The sequence below is a fragment of the Sturnus vulgaris genome, chromosome 3, assembly GCF_052056855.1.
Source record: "Sturnus vulgaris isolate bStuVul1 chromosome 3, bStuVul1.hap1, whole genome shotgun sequence".
NCBI lineage: Eukaryota > Metazoa > Chordata > Aves > Passeriformes > Sturnidae > Sturnus > Sturnus vulgaris.
The window spans coordinates 68,668,794-68,684,519 of NC_142245.1; positions in this window are offsets into that span (position 1 = coordinate 68,668,794).

Below are 15,726 nucleotides of genomic sequence, written 5' to 3' on the forward strand. Positions count from 1 at the left end.
CTGTTATGATTAAGACAGATAATATGCCTCAGCTATAAAAACCTCCATGCATTTTGAAGGACAAGGTCTAGGGGTGCTGCAGCTCCTCTGAGAGGTCAATCAGAGGCAATGGGATTACTAAAGGGTTGTTGGGCTACAGCCCCACAGCTCCTCACATCTGCAGTCAATCTGGAGTTGTCTCCAACAGAGATGCTAGCAACTTAATGTTTCTAGCACTCAGCATCATAACTCTCGCCCTGACTTCAGTGTCTTTAACTAAGCTCAGTCCTTTCCTTGAAGCCATCAAACCTGTCTGCAGACCCCTGTATGGCACCCTGTATGCCCACTGCTTGATGCAGCTGCAGTTTTGGTGCAGGGAGACAAACTCATGTTTGATAGCTCAGTCTTGTCCAACAATTCCGTGGGCCTATTGTCTACTCATTGTCTCCTGGGTTTTATGCCCCATAAATTGCTATTTAGTCTGCAGCTTTAATTTGCACACTCCTGGACAGCTATTAAATACTCATCTTTCACTTTTGACATAACTCTGTTGTTCCCATTTCAAGAGTAAAATATGAGTGGGCTCTGACATTTCTGTTTCATTCCAGAGTGATGCCAGCTAGAGGTAGGAAAACACATTACTCCTGCTTGTCTTCAGTGCAGAGTTACAGTTATTACAAAATTGCAGATGTGATATTGCTTGAAATTGTGTATGCTGTTTTTGGATCTGCAAATCATTGGATAATTTTTAGGAAAAAACAAAACAAAAAAAGGATTGCACAAAGAATAAAATAGGTAGGAAAAGAGGCTTATCATTCTTAAAACTATACAAATGCTGTGGTTATAGAGCAATAAAACCAAGGGGTTTTTTTCTCTATAATGCAGTGTCTATTTTATTCTGTTTTACTCACATATCATCTTTACTATAATAATATTTTAGAACATTCTAGTAATAAGTACAATGACAACACTAACATCAAACACCTATGCTTTGTGCTAAACTCATGTTTTAGTATCCAAAACAAAAACAATATGCCAAGTGTGGGATTTGAAGGGGTTGTAGAAAGGATTTTGGCAGATTTTCCAAGACTTAAGTCTAACAGTTTATGCTAATCTCCAAGGTTTTAATATAAATATGAAATTATGACCCAAGTTCATGGCTTGGAATAATTCCAGCAATCACAGTGGAGTTCCACTGAGGGTGTATTTATCTCTGGGATTTTTGTTTTTTTTCATACATCCACTTATCTGGTTCCTAATCTGAAGTTCATTTTTTTGTATTCGTTGAGGAAAGAGACAGAAACGCAAAAGAAAGTCATGTAACTGAGATTTCCCTCCTCATATCCATAGACATTTACACGTTACACATCCTTTCTTTCTTAAAATTGTTTAACAAACCCAGATGCAATGTGTGACTATTTTACCAGTTTCCTAGACACATCTGTCGTTTGTTTGCTTGTTTGCCTCCAGGTTTTACTCTTGTGCCACAGCCTAGTTGGAGTGCTTCTCCCAGGACTAAATAGTCTCTTCCTTATTCTGTATTTGGCACAACTATCTTGTCTGCAAAGGTTGTAAATGTAGCAACCAGGCTTGAAGGCTTCAGGCAGAAGCATCTGCCACAGAGCAGTGCACCAGACTGGAATTTTGAGTGGCATCATCACCTGCTGCGCTTTTTTACCATTGCTTTTTTTGCTATTTTCCCAGACCCAGTGCCAAATTTTTGTAGACATTACAATAAGTCTGTCTGCAAAACTGAGCCTTCTTGAAGTTTTGGATGTGCCAGAGTCTGAAAGAATAGATATGTTTCTAAAGTATTCAGTGCAACAATTTCCTTCTGTTGGTCTTGTGCTATATGCTTCCCCCAATAGCTGCTGTTGTTTTAAAAGATTTTTAATTAAATTGTGAGATGGTAGAGTGAAAAGGGGAACCAATACATAAATATTAAGAATCCAGTTCTTGATCTTGGATTGCATGGAGTTTGGATAAGTTAGTAAGGACAAATCCGTAGAAGAAATAATATATCAAAGCAGTTCAAATCCATATTAGTCACATATGGATTTGTCTTATATGTTTGTATGAATAGTTATATGCATCTATCTTACTGTCTTGCCATTATGAACTTTCACATATTTCCAAGCAGTTCCTGCATGCATACATATTCAAAACTTCATAAGAATCTAATCAAATAAATAGCATTGCAGACCAAAGTTGAAACAAGATTAACATTAAAAGACATATCACAAGCTTTACAGTTGGTGGTAAATACTCATTCTTTTTAAGTTAGGGTTTTTTTGTGTTTGTTTGTGTTTAATGAAGGTGACAAAGTATCATTTTATGAGAATATCTATTGTCACCCTCCAGCTTTGCAGTTCACCTGCACAGGCAAGGAACAATGCTCCATTAAAAAAAACAACTAGCCTATAACAAAACCCATATTTTCTTTCCAGAAAATGAGAAATCTTCAATTAATGGAGATGTTTTTATTGGGGTTTTTTGCTCTTGTGATTAATGCAGACACATGGGAGAAGGGAGGCAGATAGAAATTTCAATGGCAGTCTGCAACAGCTGGTTTAATGTAACAACAGCAGCAGTTTATTGTTCTGAAAGCATGGTAATCAGCTCATACAATGAACAACTTTGCTTCTCCCTGCAAGTACTCCCTTGCTTAATATCGCAACAGGGTCCAGAAGAGAATTTATATAGCATTAATCTCACAAAAAGCTTTCTCAGCTAAATGTGTCTTGGCTTACAAATAAGGTTCAGTTTAGTCTCAAAAGTGAAATAAGGTGTTGAGGTAAGTTATTGCAAGTGCTTTAGGCCACTATTTCTGGTGAAAAAAAAATTCTCTTTTAATCTTTTACTTCTTTAATCTGCATTCAACACCTGTTGCAAGTTGCAATGGTCTAAATGTTCCCATCAGCCAAAGATGATTATTAATTTTTAAATCCAACACCATAACATGTCAATACTGAACTTAATAGAAAAACATCTTACAGATACTGCTCTTCATCTTTCAAAAGCCAAGTCATCATTAACTAGCTATCAGTAACAGCCTTTATGGTGCAGCCACAGGAAGGTTAGGAAAGCCACAAGGAATAAGAGACTTACAAGATCTGCCTTTATTTTTTATGCGAACATATGGTGAAATCACAAGGGAGTAAATAATTTTTCATCCCTTTCGACTCTTAATGAGAAGGTGACACCTTCCTCTGTCCATTAGTAAAATTCTGTTTGTTTGCACTCCCCAGAGCTGCTGAATCTCAATCCACAGATGACTACACAGTACGTGCATAGCTCATGGTCCCCAGCCCAAAACTTCCAGGGAGGGTTTGATCTGCCACCCAAGCAAAGATTGACTATGTAATCCCAATACAATAAATCTTCTGCTGTTCCAAGGAGTGGGATTTACAGTGTGTGCTCATGCCAGCTTGCTTCCATGTGCCAGGAAAGCCTCAGAATTACAATGGATGTGTTGAAAATAGTTGCGATCTCTACAAGCAGTAAACGTCTCAATTTCTGGAGCTATGGCAGCCCACGAAGGATGTCTCAGCATTCCTGCACTTAAGCAAAGTAAATAGACAGTGGGCAGCAATAGTAGAAATTTCCCTCAGGAACAGATCTGTGATGGGAAAAGGAGTTCTTGATAATAAGATAAAGAAAAATGGGTAAGAATATAGCAATGGATAGAAGACAGAAAAAAATGCTCTGGAAGGGGACATTTTGCCCCTACAATCCCTTTCTTCTATGAAAACAACTCAGTCCTGTGAGTTTGAACAAAGTTCTTGTCATATGAGAAAGAGATTGAGGTAGCTTTAGTTTTTAAAAAAACAAAATCATAGCCAGGAGTTGGGGCTTTTTGTTTGTTTATTTTTTTCCTTTACATGTTAAAAAAATCAGAAAAGTAAATTTTCATTTTAACAACCAATACTTTTTCGAGGTTGAGGTTTTAGTGGCATTTTGGGAAGTTCCTTCTGAAAAAAAACATATCAGAGTAGAAATATTTTCAGCTTCTTCAAAATTTCCTATAGTAAACAAATTTCATTTTTCTTAACCTACTGTAGCCACCATTTTAAAAATTCTGAGACTATATTTACTCTAGAAGCTATTGTTGTGCCCTATTCTCTAGCTATAAACTGATCTCACATTCTAAATAATGGGATGTTTCAAAATACTGCAAATACTGCTTGAATTTCAGTCAGTATTGCACAAGGTTTTATCCCACATTCCTTTTGCAACACCTTTGGGAAAAAGCATTACACTTTTCTGCTTATGACCCAGGCTCATGCCTACTGCTTCGTTTAACCACGTTTGGGATTAGTATTTCTACTCCATTGTCATGGGCACTCCCAACAATTATTACTCCCAAAGGAGTTATTGCAGTCATCTTGTTCATAAGGCTTCAATTAAAAGTCCTAAGGGAGGGCATTGAAAGAGGTATTTTCTTTTAAAAGCCTTTAAACACTGCACAACTGCTGCATTCTGAAGAGCTGCCTGCCATTCCCTCTCAGTTTTCTCTGTCTTATAGTCATCTCAGTCATTAATTCTGGCATGCTCTGGCAAAGTGCTTTTTATTGCGGTTCGCATGTGCAATCATTTTGATGGAGTACATTCTGTGATGTATTTGTGCTACTAACATTATGTACCTACACTCCACGCCTAGATTAGGGGTCTCATCTGACTAATATATCTCTGTAGGCAATGGAAAAAGGTAGGATAATCCAGAGGGAAATGCAGGGCAGGAGGATATCCTCAGTTCTGTGATTTGCACTCTGGACAGGATTTTCAGTATTCATTGAGGGTAGCAGAGAGATGTCCAGTTCTTGGGTCATCAAGTAGGCAGTCCATGAGCATCAGAGCCAGGCTGGCAGGGCAATGCTGGTTTCATTAAATCCCCATCACAGGGGTCTGGCAGATAATACAGGAAATGTACAGAAATGTCTTTCTCTCCTTTTCCACTCATGAAATGTCCATAGTCTCTGTTTACCTCTGAAAAACCATATTGCATGTGCATCATGTTTCTAAGCCATGGGAATGTTTTGATATTATGCCTCCTAGACCGAGAATGTCACCTGTCATGATTTCATCTAGGATAGAATTAATTTCTTTTCACTAGCTGTTACAGTGCTGAGTTTTGGATTTCAAACGAGAATGATGTTGATAAAAGGCTGATGCTTTGTTTTTTTGCTAAGTCGTGTTTATCCTAAGTGAAGGACTTATTTTTTCTTGTCTCGTTCTGCTAGTGAGGAGGTACACAAAAAACTGAACTGGGAGGGACCATAGCTGGAACTGGTGGCTGGAGATGATCAAAGGGATATTCCACACCACAGAACACCAAGCCCAGAATATAAACAGGGGAAAATTACCTGGAAGGGCAGCTGATCTGGGCTGGGGAAAGCAGGTCTGCCATCAGTCAGGTGATAGTGAGCAATTGTACATGACTAGTTGTTATTATTATTAATATTATTATTATATGATTTACAATTATGATTGTATTTTTTTAAATCAGTTATTAAGCTGTTCTTATCTCAACATACAAGTTTTACTTCAATTCTTTTCCGCATTCCACCAGAGTGGGGGGAAGAGAAAAGGGGTTGAGTGACCAGCTGTGGGGTGCTTAATTTCCAGCTTGACTTAAAAACACAACAATCCTTAAAACCATAGCCATCACCCTTGCTGGTATAGAACTGTGGGGCTATCAGCCTCCAAATTTAGGTTTTTCATTGCATTAATTTGGTATGTGAATATTATCTTCATATTATTGAACAGTTCAGTTCCTACTTTGCTGGGAATTATGTGAAGGATTTTTGAAACTGATTTCTAGTATACCAGGCCTTATTTCTTGCTTTGCTATGATCTCTGCTTTGGTAGAGATCAGCAGAAGCTGACCAAGTATTGCTATACCTACAAAATATGGGTCTAAGGAATAATCTGCCACGATAATCACACATTATCACATATTATTTTTGTCATATACAAAAAAACGATCCAATTGCTTTTGATGAAATGAAAATGCTGAATAAATGCTGGCTTTGTTACTGATGCTCACAGATATAATAGTCTCAGCCATACTTTAATAGGCAGATTTATGTCAATTACAAAATGGTTGGGAGCAATCACAGGATGTCATGTGTGCTAAAAAAAAAGAAGAAAAAAGTAGGTAAAATCTACATTTTTTACATTTTTCAATAACATTACTATTTTCTAGAGTATTTGAACAAACAACATTCCATTAGCATTATGTCAATACGGTCACATTACTCATCTCAGTTCTCATGTGTTTTATTTATAATCCACGGAAAGAATTATCCCTATCCAAACTTATTTCAATTAAATTACAAAAAAAAAAAAAAAAAAAAAAAAAAAAAAAAAAAAACAAAAAACCCACCTTTTCTAACTTTCTAACCTTCCTGACAAAACCAGAATAGGAGAATAGGGTCAAAGAGATTTGAAGCGTCATGAAAGAACCTGTTTTAATTTACTTCAGATCGATTCAGGCCAACTTTGTTCCAGATGGTAACCTTAACCTTTTGCAACGAACTCTATCTGTGGTAGTTCCTTATTACAATAGGATCTAAATCGGGCTGATATTTTTGTGGTCAGGAATTTCCTGGTGTCATACCACCTATGATTATATATATTTGGCATAATTTATTGTGAATACATGAAATTACAGAGGAAAAGGTTTTAATTCCAGTTTCTCTCATATGACTGAAGATTTTTTGAAGTATACTCAGTGTAAAGACTTCAGAAAACAGAAAAAAACCCTTATGCATAACTTCTCTTTTTAGCAATTTTTTTGTTAATACAGCCACTTAATTTCTACTTTTATTTGCAATTTTTTACCATAATTAATATTTAGAGCAGTTTTATGCCAACAGTCAGTTTTAGATCTTAAAGCCATTTCTGTGTGTACAGACTGTGTGCATAAAAAAGCACCAAAGTATTCATGAGACATTAGTTGTACTTACTATTATCTGTATTTCCATTTAGTTTGACACAAAATCAAAAGAAATCCAGTTCGTGCAAGTCTTAAAAACAAAGAGACTTTGTTTCTAACAGCACCAAAACATAATATTTACCATATTTAGGCTATGCAATGATGATTTATTTATATTTCATACTTACATCTAATATTGCATTTAATTCACAATACCTAATATTGTAGGAATCACAGCTGTTCACTGCCTATTATAGGTCACAAATCCCTGTATGGATGTCTTATCTAGATCATTATCCCTGCCTATATTTCTACATGATACACATACAATTGGCACATGATCACACTTTTATTATGGAACTATATAGGCTTTCTCCATTTAGAATGTAAAATATAACTTTTTTAAAACATTGAGAGAAATTACCGCCTTCACCATCCCCCCTTCTAAACTAAATCAACTTACCTCGAATATTGAACAGCAATAGGCTGTTTTAGGTTGGGATCCATGGATACCTTGACGTTTGTGGTCTATTTCCAAGGGATTTGTTTAAGGTAACTAAGGAAAGTAAGAGGAGCATCAATAAGCTTAAATTCTCTCCAGCAGGTTTAGACTATCTGCTGGAAAATTTTACATGCTTGTCAAATTAGAAAAAAAAGTTGAAAATCGCCTTATGGATGGATTTGATGAATTATAGAAAGGCATTAACACTTCTGAAGAAGCCCTGCTGCAAGCAGTATTATCAATCTTTTCCTTTCATAGAAATATTCCATTTCAAGCTACAGCACATTGCAAGTGCTGTGTTTACTTTAATTTCTTTTTTCTTACATTCAGATATTATTTTTCTGCAAATATTTCTGCACACAGTATTTTCAACTTCATGCTTAAGGTGCTTCCATTTCTCCCACTTGACTTAATTATTTTATGAGTTTGGTGACCTTTTATTTCCTATAAGTCATTACATCAGTGGCTGTGCACATAATTCAAATTCAAAGATGACATTATTTCTTTATAACTAATATGCTACATTCAAAGTTTCTCATAAATTTTAGGTTATTCTTTAGCTTGCACATGGTTTACAGTAACAAACATTCAATCTTTGCATGTTATACAAACTAAACTTATCCATTTTTCAGGCACTAATATTTTCCTAGAGATCCTGTTTTAATAAGCTACTCTTTGACTAGAATGAACAAAATGCATTTTGACTGAAAATTCTGTGCTGATGGTAATAGTTACAATTTAGAAAATATAGGCCTTAAATCACATAAACAAAAAAAAATCTCATTATACCACCCTCCCACTCACCTACCTCGATATTTTGCCACCATAATGAACACTTGCTGTTTCCTATTTTCAGTTATCAGGCTTAAGCCCCTCCTCAGATGAATTTTTTCAATTTTTTTAGCTAATTTGGCTTTATGGAATTACTTGCACCACTGCTGTAATACCAACGGGATGTATCATTTTCTTTGTGCTGCTCTGTCAAATAGAAACAGCCTATGGGGGTTTTTTTCTTATATATAATCCTTGCCAAATTATTGTTTTCCCCTGCAAATCTGAGAATCTCTTATACTTTAAAGTATGGAGCACTTCAAAATCATCCTCCTATCTCTCTCTTGCCTTCTGTTGAGAAAAGTTTTGGAAGCACAATGAATACATACACACATGTGTGGGCACCAAGGGTCTGTGGAAAAACAAGCAGTGTTTTTGTCTGGTACAGAGACAGTCAGTCTGGGAAGGTGCATCCCTAATCACGGGACATTGCTGCATCTTTCCTTGGTGATATCTGTAAGGCTATGTCTTCTCATTAGAAAACATCTCACTTCAGAGACTGCTGGAACAGATGAACACTTTCATTATAGTGTGGCTGTTTGGAGTGTGATGTGGGAGGAAGGATTTCACAGCCCTCAATGCTTCCCTGTTACAGTTAATGGACAGAGATAATCTATCTGATCTAATTAAAAAATGTACTTGAGAATGAGTTGAATTAGGCGCTAAATTTTACTTTTTTTTTTGTCTTAACAATTCCTCCAATTAGTCTATAATGATTTTCTAATGCCGTGGTTATCCGGAAATCTGAGGGCTAAGGTTGGCTTATCTACCTACTTAATACTCCTCCAATAGCCTGTAAGAGATTATAGGATATGCTCAGGTATGCATGTAAACCTCTGAAGAGACTGCATGTCTCCAGCAAGAGTTGAAGTTTTACTAATTGGGTGCAATTTAAAAGCTCTGAACATCTTGGTCACAGGCTTGAGTAAAGCACCAGGTTCAAAATTTTGACTGGAAACTGAAAACTGGACCCACCTTTACATAGATCTTAACATGGAGCCAGAAAGAACATTAGTTTTGCACTTAAAAGCCTAGACCTAAAATTTTTTACTGGAGTTATGTAAACCTTCTGCTGATGATTTTCATAGTCTATGCAGGTATTCAAGGGCTGGGACTGCTTTTGATTATGTTCAGCAGCATGGTGCTTTGTGACAAACCAAGTTTTTCTGATCAGCCTGATGATGGCACCTGGTTTTGTGACATAGGCTGTTGTTCCCTTCCCACTGGCATGACTAATTTCTTTTTCTATGGAAACCAACATGAATGGAAATGGGAAGCTGCTAATTTTTGGGCCTTGCTCAACATCTATCCAAAAGGTATCTAGTGTATGTACCTGAAACCTAAAAGCTGGAAATCCTGGAGTTTATATGAGGCTTATGATGGCAGTGTAAAATATTTTCAAGGGCTACAGTAATGAATTATACTCTTTATTTCCTTCTGTCAGTTGCCTAAGTTAATTGGTATGCAAGAAATACTATACTTCTTTTTTTTTAGCAACTTCTTCATTTAGAAAGTACTAGATGGTGCAGATATCTTAGCCTGTATTTTTCCTTTGATATAAGTTCCAACAAAATCAAGAAGCCTTAGTATATTTTTCTTGTTAGAAAATACAGGATACAGTAACAGGATAGAATGTGACTTAATGCTCATGTTAAATGCAGCAATTCAACAGTAAATCAAGTCCAGTTACTTAGGACTCATCACAAACTGACCATTATGTCTCTTTCATCACAATCAGGGAAAGAAAAGCTTTGAGAGTGATATTCACCAGACATAGAACCTTAATGAGAATGTTTCTTAGGGCACTTAATCAGGCATATTTTATTGTAGGACAGCACCATTAAAAAGACATTGAGAGCTGTGCAGTGCTTTTCAAGCACAATCCAGTGAATTTCTGAAAGGAATGTATGCTTATGATTATCTCATTTTCTCCTGGATATTTCACAAAACCTCTTTGAAATCTTTGGAGTCATAGTAGGGATAACATTAATCCTATTCTCATTACACACTGATATAAATCAGATAAAACTACTGACAAACTGATGGCACAGATCTTTGGCTGGTTTCTGTCAGTTTAGCTCACTGAAGTTAATGTAGCTCTATACCTACATGGAATCAATCCATTATTTGTTTTTATCACTGAACACATATGTATTTCCTCAACAGAATCCCACTTAGTTATACACATGCTATTTGCTCTGCAACATCCAACACAGTGTATAAGCTTTCTTCCCTTAATAATGCCTAAAGGCATCTGGTGACAATGAGGCTATTCTTAAGGAAGAGGCAATAGAGTTTGAAAACATCTCTCTGAGTAATTTTCACTGTTGGGTCTTTTATAACAAATAAGTCTTTATCATTCTAAACTATGTTTTGCACAATAATTGCTTTCTAGAATACATGTGACTTATTGTAGAGCTCCTGCTAGCCTCCAAGTACACAGTAATATTATACAAGACCAAAGGTCATATGGCCCAGTATTTCTTCTGTAAGAGATAGCTCTTCAGCTACCAAAAGTGAATGCTTTAAGAATATAAAAAACAGGAAAAGGGCACATCCCCAAGAAACTCCTCTTTTCAGCATCAAATAAAGCCAGGTCTGTTCCCCTTCAACAGCAATAGCAAATCCAAATGAGCACTAAAAACCGACTGAGATTTCTGTGAAGAATGTGCTGGTCTGGTATCAGTTGATTTCCTCTCTTTCCCAGTACTTATTGAGAATGCTAAGCTTTTCAGCAGCAAAATAAGCTAAACTAGTCCAAAGGCCAGGGTGACTTGGTCCACAAACATCATCCTGCCCCTGATCCCTCACATTCCCTCTAGACACAAGGATGCCAGGCCTGATACAGTCGTTTAAAGTTCATAGCAGCCTGCACTATCATGTCATTGACTGCCATGAGATGAGCTGAGTTTGTAAATAGATGCAGGATAGTGTAATCTTGCTGTTTGGTCTTATCAGTTTTGACAGTTCTTTGTTATGAAGGTAAGCAGAGAAAGATGATGGGTTGTATTGTGTCTTGAAAAGTAAGACTGTGATGCAGAAGAAAGTGCAAGTATGCATTTTGCTAGTCACAAGGGTATTCCAAAAGTACCTCATGTTGACTTTAAGGCTAAAATATCCATCCATTTTAGATGAGAAAAAATAACAGAAAAGCACACCCATTTTCAGCTTGCCATACTTGCTGCTGCTTTGAGAGTTTCATTGTATAAGAAATCCATCATCTTTAAGGGATGACAAAGACTATTTCAGGAAAAGAGAAATATACAGGATTTGTTTATTAGTTTGTTTTTCAGCCCTTACTCTGAACATGTGTGCAGGGTATGAAGAAACAGTAACATAGAAGAAAGATCAAAAGAAGAGAAAAAAGATCAGAAGAAAAAGGAAAAGAAGCTACTCACCTAGCCTGTCATCTTCAAAATATCAAAAACTTTTTTGGGAGGACTGTATATCCCAATGTTTTATTAACCTTATAGTGCAACAGCTTGTGAGACAATGTAGTCAAACTCCTTTTATGTCAGTCCCAGCACAAGGGGGAAGAGGGCAATTTAAGGCAACTCTCTTGGACCAGGAATTAGTGGGTTAGCTTCTGCCTCACCACCTGTGCCGGGTCACTGCCCATCTGCACTGCCACTCTGCCTTTTTTTTCTGGCCCTTCTGTTCCTTGGTGGCTGCTGCCACCTGGGCATGGCTTGCATGCTGCTGGGAGGGAGGAAAGGTGGAGCCTGGCAGCAAACAACACATAGAGAGGAGGAGAATGAAAACAGCTGAGAGGAGCAGCAGCAAGGACTACAGTTGCTTGAAGTCCTGGAACAACTCCTGGCAGCCCTAGACGCCTTATTACAGCCCAGTGCTCTCTTCATAGAGAGTGGATTTACTATATAGCTATTCATTAGGCATGCAGCTACTCATTCCTGTATTGTTTGCTTCTGACAGCATTGGGAGGCTGTAAAATGTGATGTATGCCGTGTGTTAGGTTAGGATGGAGCAGCAATTGCACTGTGCTTAACATTCCTACTGTCAAAAAAACAAACCAGACCATGCCAAATGTGAAGCTTGCCCTAAAACACAAACTGCTGTCATTTGATACTGCAGACGCTAGATTTTTAAAGTCACTATTATTCAAGAATGAAAAGATATAAATCTTGAGAAAAATGCTTTTTCTCTGGAAAATAGTGCTTGGAAACAGAAGCAAAGATGTTGTGAAAAATACTACATCAAATCCAGTGTACAGCATGTTCGGCCTGCTTTGTCATTTCTATGCCTTGTCTTATGCATATGTGCTGTAAAAAAGAGGACATTTGGAAGGTATGTTTGGGAGACCTAGAGGCTGTTCCAATGGGTTGGAAGTCAGGACTACAGTTTGCTCTGTGCAGCCAGCAGTGTTAAAGCAGGGGAAGTAAAAAAGAGCCTGTTTATCTCCTTAGCTTTTCCCATCCTTCCATAAATGCATCTTTTCTGTAACTTGATAACATTCCTAACTAAACCAGGCGCCCAAAAATCTGTTTAACACTGATACAACTGGATGCCCTATACTCCAAGTGTATTGTTGCTCTATACTCCATGTGCAGCTGCATTTCAGTGGCCAAGCAAATAAAGAGTTGCTTATAAAGGTTATCATTACTCTTGTTGTTACTAAAGAAAAATTTGGTCTTATCCAGGTGCTAAAATCCAAGATCTCTTTACTGAAATGAAAAGAGTCTCACTATAAATCTGCCTTTAAAAATAAATGCCCTAGGGATGGGAAATGGGATTTTTATTTGTTTTCCCTTTAGGCTTCCAATTCAAATGGGTGAAAACTTTGTTTTAATTAAATGTAGAGAATAAAATGCTTTAAAAGAAGATCTTTAAAACAATACTGTCAAAGTCAAAGAAAGAATACTCCTAGTTACAAGTTTTACATTGAGATGAGGAGTCTTTATACTTGCAGTATCAGCAAATAACACATTCTGATGAGTAACGGCTTGGTAGAGCAGCTCATGACTTTAAAATATCAAAATCCAGTTTTGCAGTATTTAGTGAAAAAAAGCTCTTAATTTCTTTTTGGTCTAAAAGAAAACTTCCTTTTAAAATTTTCCATTATTTTTAGTTGAAAGTAAGGAGAATACACCAGGCCACTCTCTAAAACACTAAAATCAACGCCTGTATATTATTTCCAAATGTACAGATTTTTAACTGAAATACATTTCGGATGTGAAATAATTGTAATGCCTTTCAATTTTCTAATCAGGAGTGGACTATTGACTTTCTAAGTGTGAATTGAAGCTTGAATTATTAAAATAAGACTAGGTCAAGTTGTTAATATCAGAAAAGTTACTTTCCTATGTGCTATACACTTCTGGTTTAGTAGTGACCCACTGGTGTTTGTGTTGCAATAAGAACACCCTGCAACGTGCACTGTATTCACAGGATGAATTTCAATGCATGAACTTGTTGTAAGTCGTTAGCAAAAAATACAAAAAATGAAACAGTTCAAATAGCTTGGGTTTTTTAAAGAGAAGGGTAGTATTCATAGTATGGTATCATGTGTTTTCATTTACTTAGTGAGTAATATATACAATTCAGGGCTAGCCCATACAATAAATAACTGATGCAAAATGTGATGAAAAAGGAGCATTATGGAAAAATTCTTAGTTGTTTTATAAGCCAGAGGACAATCTTGTCTTTCTGTCCTTATAAAAGACTATGTGATAGGAAGAGAATACTCCAAGGAGTTTAAACTGTGAGGCAGGAATGTGTTGCTCCTTTGAGCTCCATAGACCCATTTGCCTCAACCAGATTCAAAACCTTTTAGTAGAGGGTCACCCTTGGAGTCTCAATGTTTGCTTCCATCACATCAAGAAATTACATGCAGAATGATGCATTGTGGATGAAAGATTGTTTCATAGCTGGAAATTCTGTTGAACAGGTTAAGCTAAGAAAAATCACATTTCTGCAATAAGTTTAAACGGAGATGTACAAAGTACATTACTATGCTAGTAAACTATTAGAAAAAGAGATATATCAAAGAAAAGGAAAAAAATAGGAGAAAAATGTCTAAAGTGACAGGGAGAGGAAAAGAGCTGGAGGTGATATTTTATAGAATTTTTTCCTGTATGAAGTGTGTAGGATCAGGTTTAATATGGAAAAGGCACTGTATGCAGGACAGTTAAATTCCAGTAGCACTGAGAAACAGGTTTAAAATTTGCATATATATGAAGGATCCTTAGATTCAGACTCAGAATGAGAAAACAGGAAAATTTTCCATCATGGAGAGATATACTCTTCTCTGAGTTTCTTTAGTAGCCATCTGTAAATATTGTTCAGTGTGGGCGAATCACAAGGTAGGAGTGTGAAAAGTCTACCCAAGACTTGACAAAATGACTGTCCCCAAATTCTGCTCAGGAAGCAGGTGTAAATTCCTAAAGCCAGAACAAATATTTTTCCTGCATGAGTTTGCAACCAAAAGAGTCAATGGTGATTACAAGACTTACCAATATAATCCTTACAATTTTGTACATGGAAAGCTGCAACACTTAAGAGTCTGGGTAGACCATGGAGACTAATGATGAAAATTATACACTGACATAAGGGGTATTTTTTGAATATGCCATCAATGAAATCTTCAAAGAAAGTCCTTTGGAATTCTCTGATACAATGCAGGTTGACACCTTTTCTACAGGAGACACAAATCCCTGCTCCCTTCAATGGCAGATTCAGATATAGCAGAGTTGAAAAGCCTGCTTCCTGTGTCCCAAACAGCACAGTCCTCTGAACTAGACAAACTTCCCTCAGTTGCTTTTTACACAGCCTAATTCCTCCCTGCACAATTTTGATAATTGATACCAAACCTTAATAATTTCTTTCTTTTTTTCCCCCTGAGCCTCATTTACAAGAACTTATTGTCAAAACTTTTTCTTTACAAGTAATAAAAGAATAATAGGCATTTTTTTCTTATTTCTTTTTCTTAATTTCTCATATAATTCTCTTTAGTTTTGTTTTTGTTTTACTCCTTGTCCTGTTTATATTAAATGCAAAAGAAATTTTGAAAACCCTGGGTCTCTGACATCTATGGCTGTTGCTCACAAATAACCAGTCTATACGGGTATATGGAAAATAAGCTTTATATATCAACTAAACATTCTTCTTGATTGTATTAATTGAGTAAATAAGCATATTGAAACAATCATCTCAAAACAAATTGTTACTTTCTTCTCAAGTAGTTAGAATTGGCTAACTTTTGGTGATTTTGCTGAGGATCTATGTTTGCATAGCAGATGCAAATAGCGTTGTCTAGATCCTTGTGTCTCCAGATGACAGTAGTAACATTGTGCTCAGAGAAACCAGATCTGTACTTACAGTGATCCACAGGGCACATGTATTTTCATTGGCCTATGGTGGTGGGGGTGCAATTACTTTGGACCTTATTCCCCTGAGATCTTATGTACTGCCACTGAAATAAACAGAAACTTTGTCCCAGATCTGAGAAAAAACCCAAGAA